This window comes from Sorex fumeus, unplaced genomic scaffold (assembly GCF_029834395.1).
Source record: "Sorex fumeus unplaced genomic scaffold, SorFum_2.1 ptg000007l, whole genome shotgun sequence".
Classification (NCBI taxonomy): Eukaryota; Metazoa; Chordata; class Mammalia; order Eulipotyphla; family Soricidae; genus Sorex; species Sorex fumeus.
Genome location: NW_026606064.1, coordinates 46,691,335 through 46,705,646, shown reverse-complemented (window position 1 = coordinate 46,705,646; position 14,312 = coordinate 46,691,335). Strand labels below are relative to the sequence as shown.

The following is a 14,312-nucleotide window of genomic DNA, read 5'->3' as shown; positions in this document are numbered from 1 at the left end:
GGGGCACTAGTGTTACTATTACCTAGGTTTTATGGTTTCTTAGTTAACCAGGAGACTGCAATTCCTATTTTTCCAAGAAGTAATCATTCATTCTTGTTTCTTTTATAAACTTCCTGTCTTAAGTCTGTCTCATTTCATATTTTTATTTAGCCCTGTCTGATTTGATTAAGGCTTATGGGAAGGCATTGTTTCTATATTTTGATAGAGCACTCAGTAAGCTTTTAGTGTGGTATGTCTAATACCTGTCACTGGATTTTTTTGGGTGCTCTAAGGAAATTGTATGCACGAATTTAATCAACACCTGTCAATCAAATGTAGCTGTTAGCCAATCTGCTTAGCTTCCCAGTTTTCATTTTCCCAGATTCCAGCATTTCAGATCTTCATGTGCCGTCAATCTTTAATTCTATAGTGAATTACATTTCAGACATTAAAAAGGAGTTCATATTTACTGTTACACTTTTTTTTAGTGATGAAATTGTTAATTCTTTTTCTTTCATGCAAAGATACTCTATCATAACTTAACTATACCAAGTTTTACCCATAAGAAATCATGGTAGTTGAGTGAGTGTGAATAGAGGAGTCTGAATACATGGTAAAAAGATATGAGGAGAATTTCATGTAGAAGTGAAGCAGTGGTAGTTACTATCACAACTGAAATAGTTGAATAAGCTGGCTTAAAAGAATTAATTTTCTTTTTTGAGTATTTATCACTAATGATTTTAAATCTAAGGAAACTACTGGTCATTTTTTTTCTATCTAAATTTAAATGAGCAGGATTTAAGTGTACTTTAAAAACATTTTTTTAATTGAATCACAGTGAGATACAGTTACAAACTTTCATGATTAAGTTGCAGTCATACAATGATCAAGCACCCATCCCTCCACCAGTGCACTTTTTCCACCACCAATATTCCCAGTATCCCTCCCGCCACTCCCATCCTATCCCACCCCCTGTCTCTGTAGCAGGCACATCCTTCTTACTCTCTCTATTTTTTGGCAGCATGGTTTGCAATAAAGATACTAAGAGGTCACATCATGTTTGGTCCTTAGTCTACTTTCAGCACACATCTCCCATCCCAAGTGATCCCTCCAACCATCATTTACTTAGTGGTCCCTTCTCTACCCCAACTCCCCTTTCCCCCAGCACATGAGTCCGGCTTCCAAACCGTGGAGAGATCCTTATCTCTACTGGTTATCTCTAACTAACACCTTAGTTAGTTAATTCTCTATTTTCCTTAGGTGTTAGTCTTATGTTATGTTACTTTATATTCCACAAATAAGTGCATTCGTTCTGTCTGTCCCTCTCTTTCTAACTCATTTCACTTAGCATGATACTCTCCATGTTCATTCACTTATATGCAAATTTCATGATTTCATCTTTTGTAAGAGCTGCATAATATTCCATTGTGTAGATGTACCAAAGTTTCTTTAACCAGTCATCTGTGCTTGGACACTTGGTTTTTTTCCCCAGATTCTGGCTATTGTGCACAGTGCTGCAATGAACATACAAATGCAGATGTCATTTCTACTGTTTTTTTTCATCTCTCGGATATATTCCCAGAAATGATATTGCTGGGTCATATGGGAGCTCAATTTCTAGTTTTTGAAGGAATGTCCATACTGTTTTCCAAAAAAGCTGGACCATTTGGCATTTCCACCAACAATGAATGAGAGTCCTTTCTTCCCACATCTGCGTCAGCACAGGTTGTTCTTGTCTTTTTGATGTGTGACAGTTTTTGTTGTGTAATGTAAACAAATGGGGCTACATTAAACTAAGAAGCTTCTGCACCTCAAAAGAAACAGTGACTACAATACAGAAACAGCCCATGGAATGGGAAAAATTATTTACCCAATATCCATAAGATAGGGACTTAATATCTAGGAAATACAATGCACTGGCAGAAATTTAGAAGGAAAAAACCTCCAACCCCATCAAAAAATGGGGAGAAGAAATGAACAGCAACTTTCTCAAAAAGAAATTCAAATGGCCAAAGTCACATTTTAAAAAATGCTCCTCATCAGGGAGATGCAAATCAAGACAATGAGATATCATCTTAAACCACAGAAACTGGCACATATCAAAAAGAATAAGTGTGTTTTGGCACTGATAAGTCTGTTTTGGCACTAATCACATGTCAGGAATGGGTATCACAGAATAATAAATTTCATTGAAAGACTACCTTAGAGATCTTCAGATTCAGTCTTTTATATGGATTTGAAGTCCTTTTTGTTGTGTTTTGTTTTGTTATGTTTTTGGGCCACATCCAGCAGTGCTCAGAACTTACTACTGGTTCTGCACTTATGGATCACTTCTGGAAGGCTCAGGGGACCATATAGAGTTCTGGGGACTGAACTCAGGACAGTCACATGCAAGATAATCACCCTACATGCTAGACTTTGCTCTGACCCTATAGATTGAGTATCTTGTGAATCCAGCTCATGAATTAGATAGGTTTTACCCAAAACTAGACTCAGTGTGTATTGACCCTTTCCATATTTCATCTCTCATGACACTAAAGTGCTTTAAAATGACATTTACTCCAATGAAAACTCAGTGTTTATTAGTATTTAAATGGTTATTGAACTGTAGTGATTTGGAGTCCACGGAGCAGAGGAAAATGTTAAGTTAGTAATATTAAGGCAATGTAAAGGCCCTCCCGTTGATCGTCGATTTGCTCGAGCGGGCCCAGTAACGTCTCCATTGGAGACTTTGTTGTTACTGTGTCTGGCATATCGAATACTCTCGGTAGCTTGCCGGGCTCTCCGAGAGGGGCAGAGGAATCGAACTCGGGTCGGCCATGTTGGCCGCTTGTAAGGCGAACGCCCTACCCGCTGTGCTATCGCTCCAGCCCCCAAGGCAATGTAGTAAAAAAAGAATTTGGTTTTCTCTTTTAATTGCAATATCTCATCAAATTCTCAGCTTTCAAAATTATGCATCAAGACCATCTCAGGATAATGAGAGTTGTTGGGGATTTACTTTAGAGTTTTTCTCTTTGGATAGTGTTGCATTCAAATAATTCAAATAATTAATGATAACTCTGTTATAAATTAGAGCTTCTAAATGATACTTGTGTCATATTTATTAAACAATTTTTTTTCGCTGTTAGGGTCACACCCAGTAATGCACAGGGGTTACTCCTGGCTCTGCACTCAGCAATTACTCCTGGCAGTGCTCTGGGGACCATATGGGATGCTGGGAATCAAACCAGGGTTGGCTGCATGCAAGGCTCTACCCACTGTGCTATTGCTACAACTGCTAAACAAATGTTTTATATGTGAGATGTTCTTCATTGCTGTATACTGACTTGTAAAAACTAAGCATAACAAAGTAAAACTGGAACAGTAAATGATTGAGAATGTATTATATAAGATTTTAATAGTAAAAAGAAGCAATCATCTTTTGTAAAACCTGAAGATTATTGTGTTAGAACCAAACTTTTAAAATCTAACATGAAAAGGTCTGTGTTGGACTTGAAAGAGCTCACCAGGCTGGGGTCCGGGCTTGGCATGAGGACAGCCATGTTTGATTCTCAGTGCTACAGTGGTCCATTGACTCACTGGGAACAATTCTTGAGTCCTGAGCCATGAGTAGTCCCTGAGCACTGATGAGTGTGAACACCAAAGCGGAACAAAAAGTTAGTAATAATTTTGTTTTTACATGCATGAAGAGATGCCTGAATCCCAGTTGACAGATGTAAGAGTTATATTTGTTTTTATAAATCAAATAATTTTCTAGCAAATTTGGATGAATTGTTCACAGATTTTCAGTATTTTAAGTACATTTCTAATTTTTTTCCCCATTTTTAAAATTTTTGGTGAGCAATGTGGTGTGGCCCAACAAACCCCCCTGTCCCCGCACTTTAGCATTGTTCAGGGCCTACTCCTGGCTCTGTGCGCAGGGAATTATATGGGATACCAGGGATCAAGGCAAGTGACTCAACTCTTGTACTATCTCTCCAGTCATACAATGAGTGTTCTTATGGTGTTGTGATGGTTAGGGGTCATACACATGTTGTGAAGTTTGCTGGGAGTTACACACTTGGTTGCAGGAGTTTGCATGTATCATTCTGCTGGAGACAATAAGGACAGTTTCTGTGACTCTGCTTGACAATATGGGGCAGTGCCTAGAGTCCGCTTGTGATCTCATGTATGACAGGCGAATTCTGTATCACTGAGCCACGCTCCAGGGCCACTATGAAGAGTTTTCTTAATCTTCCTTCTATAAATTTATTATAACTGATTACATTTTAATATACTTTTGTGCCAACAATATGCACATTACAAGTTTTGTTACTACCAAATGTGAATTTGAAAGATGAGAAGCATGATTTTATAATGCAAGGCTAGAGAGTGCCCATTCCCTCTACCTAGACATTTTTAAATAGTGACATTTTATTTATCTTTGCAAAAACTAATGATTTGGGGACTGTACTGATAGCACAGCAGGTAGGGTTTGCCTTGCATGCGGCTGACCCGGGTTTGATTCCCAGCATCTCATATGGTCCCCCCAGCACCGCCAGGAGTAATTCCTGAGTGCAGAGCCAGAAATAACCCCTGTGGATCACCGGATGTGACCCAAAAAGAAAAACAAACAAACAACAACAACAGCAAAAACTAATGGTTCACCTATGTTGTGTTCCTTCTGTTAGCCTTTCTTTGATCTGAGGTAATTTGTATTTTTTGTTTTAGTTTTCCTTTTTGGCATAATTTTCTCTTTGTGTTTAACCCCTCAATTTTTGGTATCGAAATGATTGTTTACACAAAAGTATTTTGTTTTCTTATTCTTTATGTTTCTGCCTTATTTATGTTATTAGATTTTTCTCTTCCAGATATTAAAAGTTATTTATTTTTGTGTAGTTTAATATTCACATATTTTTCTTCTGGGTTTATGGATTTTCTGTATTGTTAAAAGCACTTCTCTCCCAATATTATAAAATGTTTATTTATGTAGGAATATGTAGTATATTTGTTTTTCTTATTATATGTATAATTACTTTGTTTATAATTTTGTCTAGCCATATAGTTTTTGCACCCTTAACAAAACAAGGAATTTTACAGTGATTAAAAACAATTCTAGACACCAAATTATGTCTTATTTCCAGTGTCAGAATCTCTGGGTTGAGTCCCAGGCTTTGTATTTGAAATACATATGCATATATGCATATATATACTCATATATATTTACATGGGCTGGAGCGATATCACAGCAGATAGGGCGTTTGCCTTGCATGTAGCTGACACGGCCAACCCGAGTTTGATTCCTTTGCTCCTCTCGGAGAGCCTAGCAAGCTACTAAGAGTACCTCACCTGCAGGGCAAAGCCTGGCAAGCTACCCATGATGTATTCGATATGCCAAACACAGTAACAACAGGTCTCACAATGGAAATGTTATTGGGCCCATTTGAGCAAATCGATGAACAATGGGAGGACAGTGACTCTCCATTTACATATTTTCAAAATTACTGTGACTTTCAGGTCACTGTTCTCCTGTTCATCGATTTGGTCAAGCGGGCCCAGTAACATTGTGAGACTTGTTACTGTGTTTGGCATATCAAATATGTCATGGGTACCTTGCCAGGCGTTGCCTTTCAGGTGAGATACTCTCTGTAGCTTACTGGGCTCTCCCAGAGGGGCGGAGGAATTGAACTGGGTGGCTGGTCGGCTGCGTGCAAGGCAAACGCCCTACCTGCTGTGCTATTGCTCTGGCCCTTTTCAAAATTACTATCATTATTAAGTCATAACTGGAATAGCACTGTAGCACTGTCCTCCCGTTGTTCATCGATTTGCTCGAGAGGGCACCAGTAACGTTTCCATTGTGAGACTTGTTAACTGTTTTTGGCACATCAAATACACCACGGGGAGCTTGCCAGGCTCTGCCATGCGGGAGGGATACTTGGTAGCTTGCCGGGCTCTCCGAGAGGGATAGAGGAATCGAACCAGGGTCTACCACGTGCAAAACAAATGCCCTACCCACTGAGCTATCGTCCAATGATATCTGGAATATAAAGGAGAAATGAAATTAAAGCTATGTGTATTTTACTGTGTATATGCTCAGGTGTAAGTAGAAGACGTAATGAACAAGTCATATACCTGCATATATCAACTCACAGAGTTGCTTTGAGACATGAAATACAAAGGGGAGATCCAGAGATGTGTTACATTGGTAACTCATACTACAAGTGATATTACTTGTAGTGAAAGGATTTTGTGAAATAGTTTTTAAAAACTTGATAACTTGACATCCCGTTACTCATGAATTTGCTCGAGCGGGTGCCAGTAACATCTCTATTTGTCCCTGTTACATGCTAATGTAGCCCAATGGCATCTGCTTGTTCTAGGAACACAAAGAGCCTCACACGGATCATTCAGGGTCTTGACGAAGAAGTCTGACAATCTCATAGGTGGGCGGCCACACGATCTTTTGACATCCAGTGGAATCCAGTCGGTAATGGCTCTAGTCCAGTGGTCGTCTCCAAATCCCATTACGTGACCAGCCCATCTGATTTTTGATGCATTGGCAAACAAGACAGCATCCCTGATCTTGACCATCGACAGAGGTTGGAAGTCCGGATTCTTTCTCTCATTTGAGTGAAGCGTGATACTTCAAGCATAGCTCTTTGATTCCTCTTTGGGAGACCCAAATAGTGTTCTCATCCTGTTTTCATAGGGCCCAGGTCTCTGAGGCATATGATAATGCAAGAAGAACAGTGGAATTGAAGAGATGTGCCTGGAGCCAGAGGTTCTTCGTCCTCTTAGCTATTTCTTTGATCCTCTTGAAGGCGTTCCAGGCCGCTCTCTTTCTCCTGCATAACTCAGGTGCCAGGTCATTCATCATGTTGACTTCTTGACCTAGGTACACATAACTGTTGCATTCAGAGATGGTCGTCCCGTTGAAAGTGAATGGAACATCAGGAATGAGACCTTTTCTCATAAACATTGTCTTTGTGAGATTCAGCTGTAGTCTGACCTTTCCACACTCATGGTTGAAGTCGGCTAGCATTTGTGCTGCTTGGCTGATGTTTGGTGTTATAAGAATGATGTCATCAGTGAAGCAGAGGTGGTGTAGTTGCCAACCATCTATCTTCACTCCCATTCTTTCTCATTCCAGTTGTCACATGACGTTCTCGAGGGTGGCACTGAAGAGTTTCAGTGAAATGGTATCACCCTGCCAAACCCTCTCTCTTTACGTCAGTGATCACCTTCCTGTAGAATGGTGAGACCATGGTAGTGAATCCGCAATACAGCTCATGGAGGATCCTGATGTATTGACATTGAATGCCCTGTTTCGCTAGGGCCTCAATGATGGCTTCAGTCTCAGCAGAATAAAAGGCCTTCTTTAAATCAATGAACATTTGACAGAGCGGCATCTTGAAGTCCCGAGAAACCTCAATGAGCTTGAGTATCATGTGGATATGGTTGATTGTGCTAAATCCTTTTTGGAAACCGGCTTGCTTGCATGGTTGTCCTTCATCTAGTGTTCTGCCAATCCTATTCAGAATGACTCGAGTGAACAGCTTGTAGACAACAGACAACAGTCAGATCAGGTGATAGTTGCCAATGTTGTGAATGTCTCCCTTCTTGTACAGTAGTACAGTCCTGCTGGTTTTCCATTGGGATGGAACCTTGCATTCAGACAGGTAGTGTGTGAACAGTTGAGCCAGTGTATTGATGTGTACTGATGGCAGGTTCTTCAGGTATTCGGGTCTGACCTTGTCTTGGCCGGGTGCTGTTTGCTTCTTTTACTGAAAAAATGGCGTGTCAGATTTTGGAAAGGAGATGTTGGGAACGACATATCCATCCTGCGGAATTTGTATGTGGGCAGGTGGACGTGGCAATCAAAGAGATTCGAGTAGAAGTCATGGATAATCTTCTCCATTGCCCTTCTGGAAGATGTGATAGATCCATCAGGACATTGGAGGGCAGTCATCTTGGTCTTGTAGTTGGCAAAGGACAGGCGAGCATTACAAATGCTTTTCCTGGCTTCTGCCGCATCTGCCAGCACTCCTGCTCTTATCTCTTTGAGGTCTTCCTTTATCGCTTCTGTGCAATGCTTTGCGAGCTTGGACGTTCACTTGCGGTTGCCTGAGGCATGCGCCAAGCCACGTTGGCAAATGAGCTCGAGAGTTTTTGAAGACAGATGTCTTTTTGTGGCTGTCTCTCTCTTGGTGTTCTTCACACAATCATGGAGGTGCTGAACCAGTTGATCATATTCCTCGTCAATGTTGTCAATGATGGCATCTTCCCATGTTTCCGAAATAGTGCCAAAGAGCTCCCAGTTGATGGTCGTTCAGGTAGTTCTCTTCTTAAAGTTTACAGCCCTTTCTCCCCGCTCTGTGAAGTAGAATTTTGCACAATGGAGACGGTGGTTCGATCCCATTTGGAAATTTGGGATAGCAGCAACTTCGGTCAGTCAAAACCGTGGTCAGTTTCATTGTGGAACCGTTCACCAGGAGATTCCCATGTGAGTTACCATGGATAGTCTTGCTTGACATGATGAACGCGGACAGTCTCTCACTCTGTTCGTTCCATTCTAGGCCATGGGTCCCGATATGGAGTTCTTTGGCTGATCTTCTCGGTCCTATCTTGGCATTAAAATCACCGACAATGATCTTGTAGAAGGTGTGGTCTTCTTTATAGAACTTCTCCAGCTTTATGTAAAACTTCTTAATTTCTCCTTCATCATAATTGGATGTTGGTGCATACACAACGAAGATAGAAACTGCCGGCAGTGAGCCACATCTATTCAAGTGTAATTGTCTGATTCAGGGTGTTAGGCACTCAAATTAATAATGTTTATGACCATGTTCATGTTGACAAGGACACCGACACTGCCAACGCCTCTTTTGTTGCATGTTCGGAAGTGTTCTTCCCCAGTGTCGAAAATGGCATGATGTGATTGATGCCTTCTCATCTTGGTTAGACCAGTGATGTCGTACTTAATCTTTCACGCTTGCACCATCAGGTCCTCTGTGGATGCATCCGATTCCAGCATATGTGCATTGAAAGTACAGACAGTGATTTTTGTCTTTCTTCATTGTGGCAGCCTAGATTTTATCAGCCTCTCCTTCCTCATCCTTCTTAACACTGCCATATTGGTGGCTCTTTCAGGGTCAGGGGAATGAGACCCATTGTATTTACTGGTTTTGGCATATAGAATACACCATGGATAGCTTGCCAGGCTCTGCCGTGTGGGTGGAACACTCTCAGTAGCTTTCCAGGCTCTCCGAGAGGGATAGAGGCTTTTAGGGCGGCCTCTAATCATCCTTGCAGGTGTTCCCATGGTTCAAACCATATTTCAACGCAATCAAATATGGTGCGGTAATCTTGTATTAAGTGTTTTTTGATGTGTCATGCAGCTGCAATATGGCTGTGCAGTCCAGAAAGCATCCTGGAGTATGTTGGCGGCAGGGTAGTTTTCAAAAACATTTTTATTTATTTTTGTTTTTTAGGGAGGACATCGCAACAATGTTCAAGGATTATGTCTAGTTTGGTTCTCAGAAATCATGTAGTACTAGAATCAAACGCTGGACTTCTACATGCAAAGCATGAGTTAGACTTATTGACCTCTTACCTCTGGCCCCTTTATGAAGTATTTTGAATATTTTTCTTTTCTTCTTTTTAAAATTCATTTATTTATTAAATAGTCACAACGCCTTTCAGTTCCAGTCTCGGTCTCTCATACAATGATCAAACACCCACCCCTTCACCAGTGCATTTTCCACAACCAAGAACCCCATTATACCCCCCTCCCACCCACCCCCCGCCTGTGTGGCATATTTCCACTTTACTCTCTCTTTGTTTATCACATTCAATATTATGACAAAAGATCCAACATACATTGTTATTTGAAATTTTCCCCAACATTCAGACCTGCCACAAAGGTAGCATTAGAAAATTTGTTTTCTATTGCAAATTTGAAGAGCATATGATGTCTTGTGGCCACAATAGCGGCCATGCAAATTGGGATTTCTGATATTTTAGTAATAAACCTAGAGGGATTACTGCCAGAAGCCCCTGTGTTCTGAGATTGGTATGTGTGCCTGTGGGATCATGGTCGGTCAGAAGCCAGATGAGGCGTTTGAGGATGGCAACCCAGAACATTGTCATGGCGGGGAGCAGGGCCGATTCCACCGCCATCCCATGAAGCCCCATGGCTTGTCAGTGCAGTCTCATACCTGGCTATTCATTAGGCTCTAAAAGATGCAGGCCACCATGTCGCCACTGCATAGGGGGCAGGCGGAGGGACAGATACTCTTCCTTTCACAGGGCGGCATAGCACCATAGTTAAATACACAATCCAGATGTATTTTGGTTGGGCATTATCTTTTGGTCAGATTTTCTGACCACCACTCAAGCCTAATTTTCAGGGACAAATTCTAGATTATTTACTTTCCACTGATCACTTTGCATATCAGAAAATGTAATGTGGCCGCATAAGTGGCCACGCAGTTCAGAAAATAGTCCTGGTACCCGCATGCCAGAGCCATGGTTGTAGAAGCTTATGGTCGCCGGGATTCCATCTGGAGAAGGCGGCAAGACAGCACCTACCCCATCAGGGACCTCCTGGTGATATCGGCTCTGGATGGGGCCTGGAGAATTCTCTGGGAGCTGTGGGGCGCTCCAGCTGTTTTTTTTCTTCACTGCTGTGTGCTGTAAGATGGCGCTGGGGGCGGGTTGTGGGCATGACTTCCAGAATCAGAGGTTGTCTGAGAGCCAGGGCGGCCCCATTGCAGTTCGGAAAAAAAATCCTGGTACCTGCATGCCAGAGCCATGCTTGTAGAAGCTCATGGTCACTGGGATTTCATCTGGAGAAGGCGGTGAGACAGCACCTACCCCATTGGGGACCTCCTGGTGATATCGGCTCTGGATGGGGCTTGGAGCATTCTCTGGGAGCTGTGGGGCCCTCCAGCCAGTTTTTTCTTTGCTGCTATGTGCTGTAAGATGATGCTGGGGGCGGATTGTGGGCGTGACTCCTGGAATCAGAGGTTGTCTGGGAGCCAGGGCGACCCCATTGCAATTCGTTAAAAAGTCCTGGTACCTGCATGCCAGAGCCATGCTTGTAGAAGCTCATGGACGCCAGGATTCCATCTGGAGAAGGCGGTGAGACAGCACCTACCCCATCAGGGACCTCCCAGTGATACCGGCTCTGGATGGGGCCCAGAGAATTCTCCGAGAGCTCTGGAGCCCTCTAGCTGGTTTTTTCTTCACTGCTGTGTGCTGTAAGATGGCGCTGAGGGCGGGTTGTGGGCATGGCTTTCGGAATCAGAGGTTGGATGGGGCCCGGAGAATTCTCTGGGAGCTGTGGGGCCCTCCAGCTATTTTGAATAATTTTAGCTAAAGGTTTCGTAAGACAAGAGCTTTACCCACTGTACTATTTCTCCAGTCCCTATTCTTTCCTTTTTAAATCTACAAATTCAGTGTTTTGGATTATGGAGAAGCAAACTCTTTGTTTTATAAATCAGGAGAGACTTAGGGGGCTGGAGATAGGGCAAAGTGCTGGAGCACATACCTGGTATGCTTGAAACCTGGGGGTTGAGAATTGGCACCCAATGGGCCCCTTAGTACTATTTGGGATGCTCCCTACTGTCAAAAAAAGGAAGTTTAATTTTATATTTAGGTAACTATAAATAAACTTGTCACCTTCATAAACTAATAGGATATTTGATAGTTGTATTGAATTTGGAACAATTTTTATTGTATGGGAAATAGGATATTTGATATCTTTTTCTTGAGAACTACATGCCAGTAATGTCCCGCAGGCATTGTCACAAATAAAATATTGCTGAATAATCCTCAGGATTTGGATTAACCCCACTGAGAATGACTGTTTCTATTGGTTTATATTTCATGCAGCTTATGGAAATATATAGACTCAAGTTGGTTTTGAGTCATGCATGTCCTAACACATAGAGTCATATTCATCTTCTTTTTCTCTGGTTTTTCCTTTCTAAAAGTCTTTCCTCCCGTTATCTTTTTTTCTTAATGTAATGTTTTAATTTCCTTTGGCTCCCATGGTAATTTGTGGTTATTGTACATTGTTGTTGATTTTCTACTGTGAGAACAGAAAACATTGCAGCTGGTATTATGAACAAAATCTTAATTATATCCTTTATTTGTAGTAGTAGAAGAAAATAGGCAAAAGTAAATCAAGAAGGTTGTCTTTGAGAAACTGACAGATTGACCATGTGCCCTTGAGGTCTATACCAAGGTTAAAGTTGTAGAGTGAAGATAATACCTAGTATCATTGTGTGATTGTGAGGTTTTACTTCAGATCCAGTGTAGTTGTTTAAGAGCTCATTATCTGGTAAGCTTACTTCAGCAAGCTATATGGTAAAATGTGGAGAGTGAAGCTGAGTAATAAATCTTAATATTTCACATTTTAAAGACATGGCTTTTGATAGCATGGTAAGATAGACTGTTGTAACATTGGTGCGATGTTACAGAACAGTTCACTGATATGATAGTTTTCTATATTTATTACTAAATAAAATTATTTGGCATCTATTAATTTTTCAATTAAATTTTTTTTTTGACTTTTGGACCATATCTAGAAGTGCTTGGGTATTGCTTCCAGTGGTATTTAGGGGACCATGTGGTGCAGAGGTTCAAACCCAGGCCTCTACATATAAATCATGTGCTCAGTTCATTGAACCATCTCTGGACCCTGATTTGGTTTTTAAATGGAAAGAATGAACATCTTTTTTTTACAGAAGTGAAAGGGAAAATATGATATGTTGTTTAATCTTTTCTTGTATCTTGATCTAGGAATAGCCTCGAGAAACATTTGTCTAGTTCCTAGTTATTATTGAGAAATAAGAGCTCAATATTAATTATTTTAAGCACTAAAGTAGTTTTAGTAGGAATTCTCCAAAATTTGGATGTTTAGTTCTGAATATTGTCATTGAACTGATCAATTAGTTCTTTCCCTTGGGCCACATTTTATTCTTGCTTCACTCTGGTGAGCTTCCAGGGGACTGAGCTGCTGAAAATTGCAAGTAATTTTGACAAAGGAATTATGAATCATCTCCTGTGGTGAAGCATTGATTGAAATTTTCTCTTAAGATTTTTAATACCAACGGCCAGAGTCAAGAAAAGTAGAGCAGATAAGGCATTTGCCCTGCACATAGCTAACCCTGATTCAATCCCTTGGTACCACATATGTTTCCTGGAATACCAGCAGTAGCTATCCCTGAGTGCAGAGCCAGGAGTAAGTTCCTTTGGGTGCAGTCCCCAAACAAAACAAGGAAAGAAGGAGGGAGGGACGGAGGAAGGGAGGGAGGGAGGGAGGAAGGAAGGAAGGAAGGAAGGAAGGAAGGAAGGAAGGAAGGAAGGGATTTTTGTTTTTATTTGACTGGGTGCAATCTGTTTTGCATCTGGGTTCTTACTAAGGATCTGAATAGAGCCAAAAGGTGCGTTCTCAGAAGCACATTGACACGGTGTGGCATATTCTTCCCCCACACTGAGGGCATCTGTCAGACTTCTCAACATTTAATGCCAAATGAAAAATCTTCCACCAAAATTATGGTTTTCTCATTAGTCAGTCATCAAGAACATTAGCACTCTAATTTATGTAATTTATATACAAGTGACTGTGAATTTGTATTCTTAGCCCACCTTCATTCACAGAACAGACGAAGGAAAGAAAATGTATAGGAATATCCGAGTCAATGTGTAGCAACCGAATTCCCCAAAGAATGACAATAACAATTAGAGGATTTTTTGTTTTAAATAATTTATACAAGTTTCCAAGATGAGAGCTTTTTAGAACTTCTAGTGAACTAAACATCGTTTGGATTTCTAAGCAGTCTTTACACATCAAACATATGGCAGTGGAGTCATACGTATTCTATGTGTGTGGGGGGAAGGATGAAAGCCAGTGGTGCTTGGGCCCAGCATGGAGCTATGTATAATTTCTAGGCATCTTACACATTTGTCAATAATTGTTCCTTGCTAGTTTGAGACTCATCTTCCGAACAATAGAAGCATTTTCTTTCACAGTTATATTTTGGTAATGTAGCTCTAAGTGAGCATTGACATTAAAAATGGCTGTATAAAATGCCATTATGCTTGTAAACTATTGTGGAAGGTCCAGTATGTTGATTAGCATTCTTGTAATGAATTCCTTATGTGATTTACTACTTGGTAAAGCTATGTGTTTTTCTTTTCTGTCAAATGAGAATTATATAAACCATTATGCTATCTTTCTTGCCTTGCCTGTAAGGCAACTCAAATAAATATAATACATGGTAATTGCTTAGTTCTCATGTTTAGCAAACTAAGAATTTTTACTGTTCCCTTTTGTGTTTAGTTTT

General features: G+C 40.9%; 1 protein-coding gene across 1 annotated transcript in view; it reads left to right on the top strand.

The window, feature by feature from the left end:
- SMYD3 (SET and MYND domain containing 3) overlaps positions 1-14,312 on the top strand; it is an 853,166-nt gene that overhangs the window by 182,802 nt on the left and 656,052 nt on the right. The gene's annotated exons all lie outside the window — the stretch shown is intronic.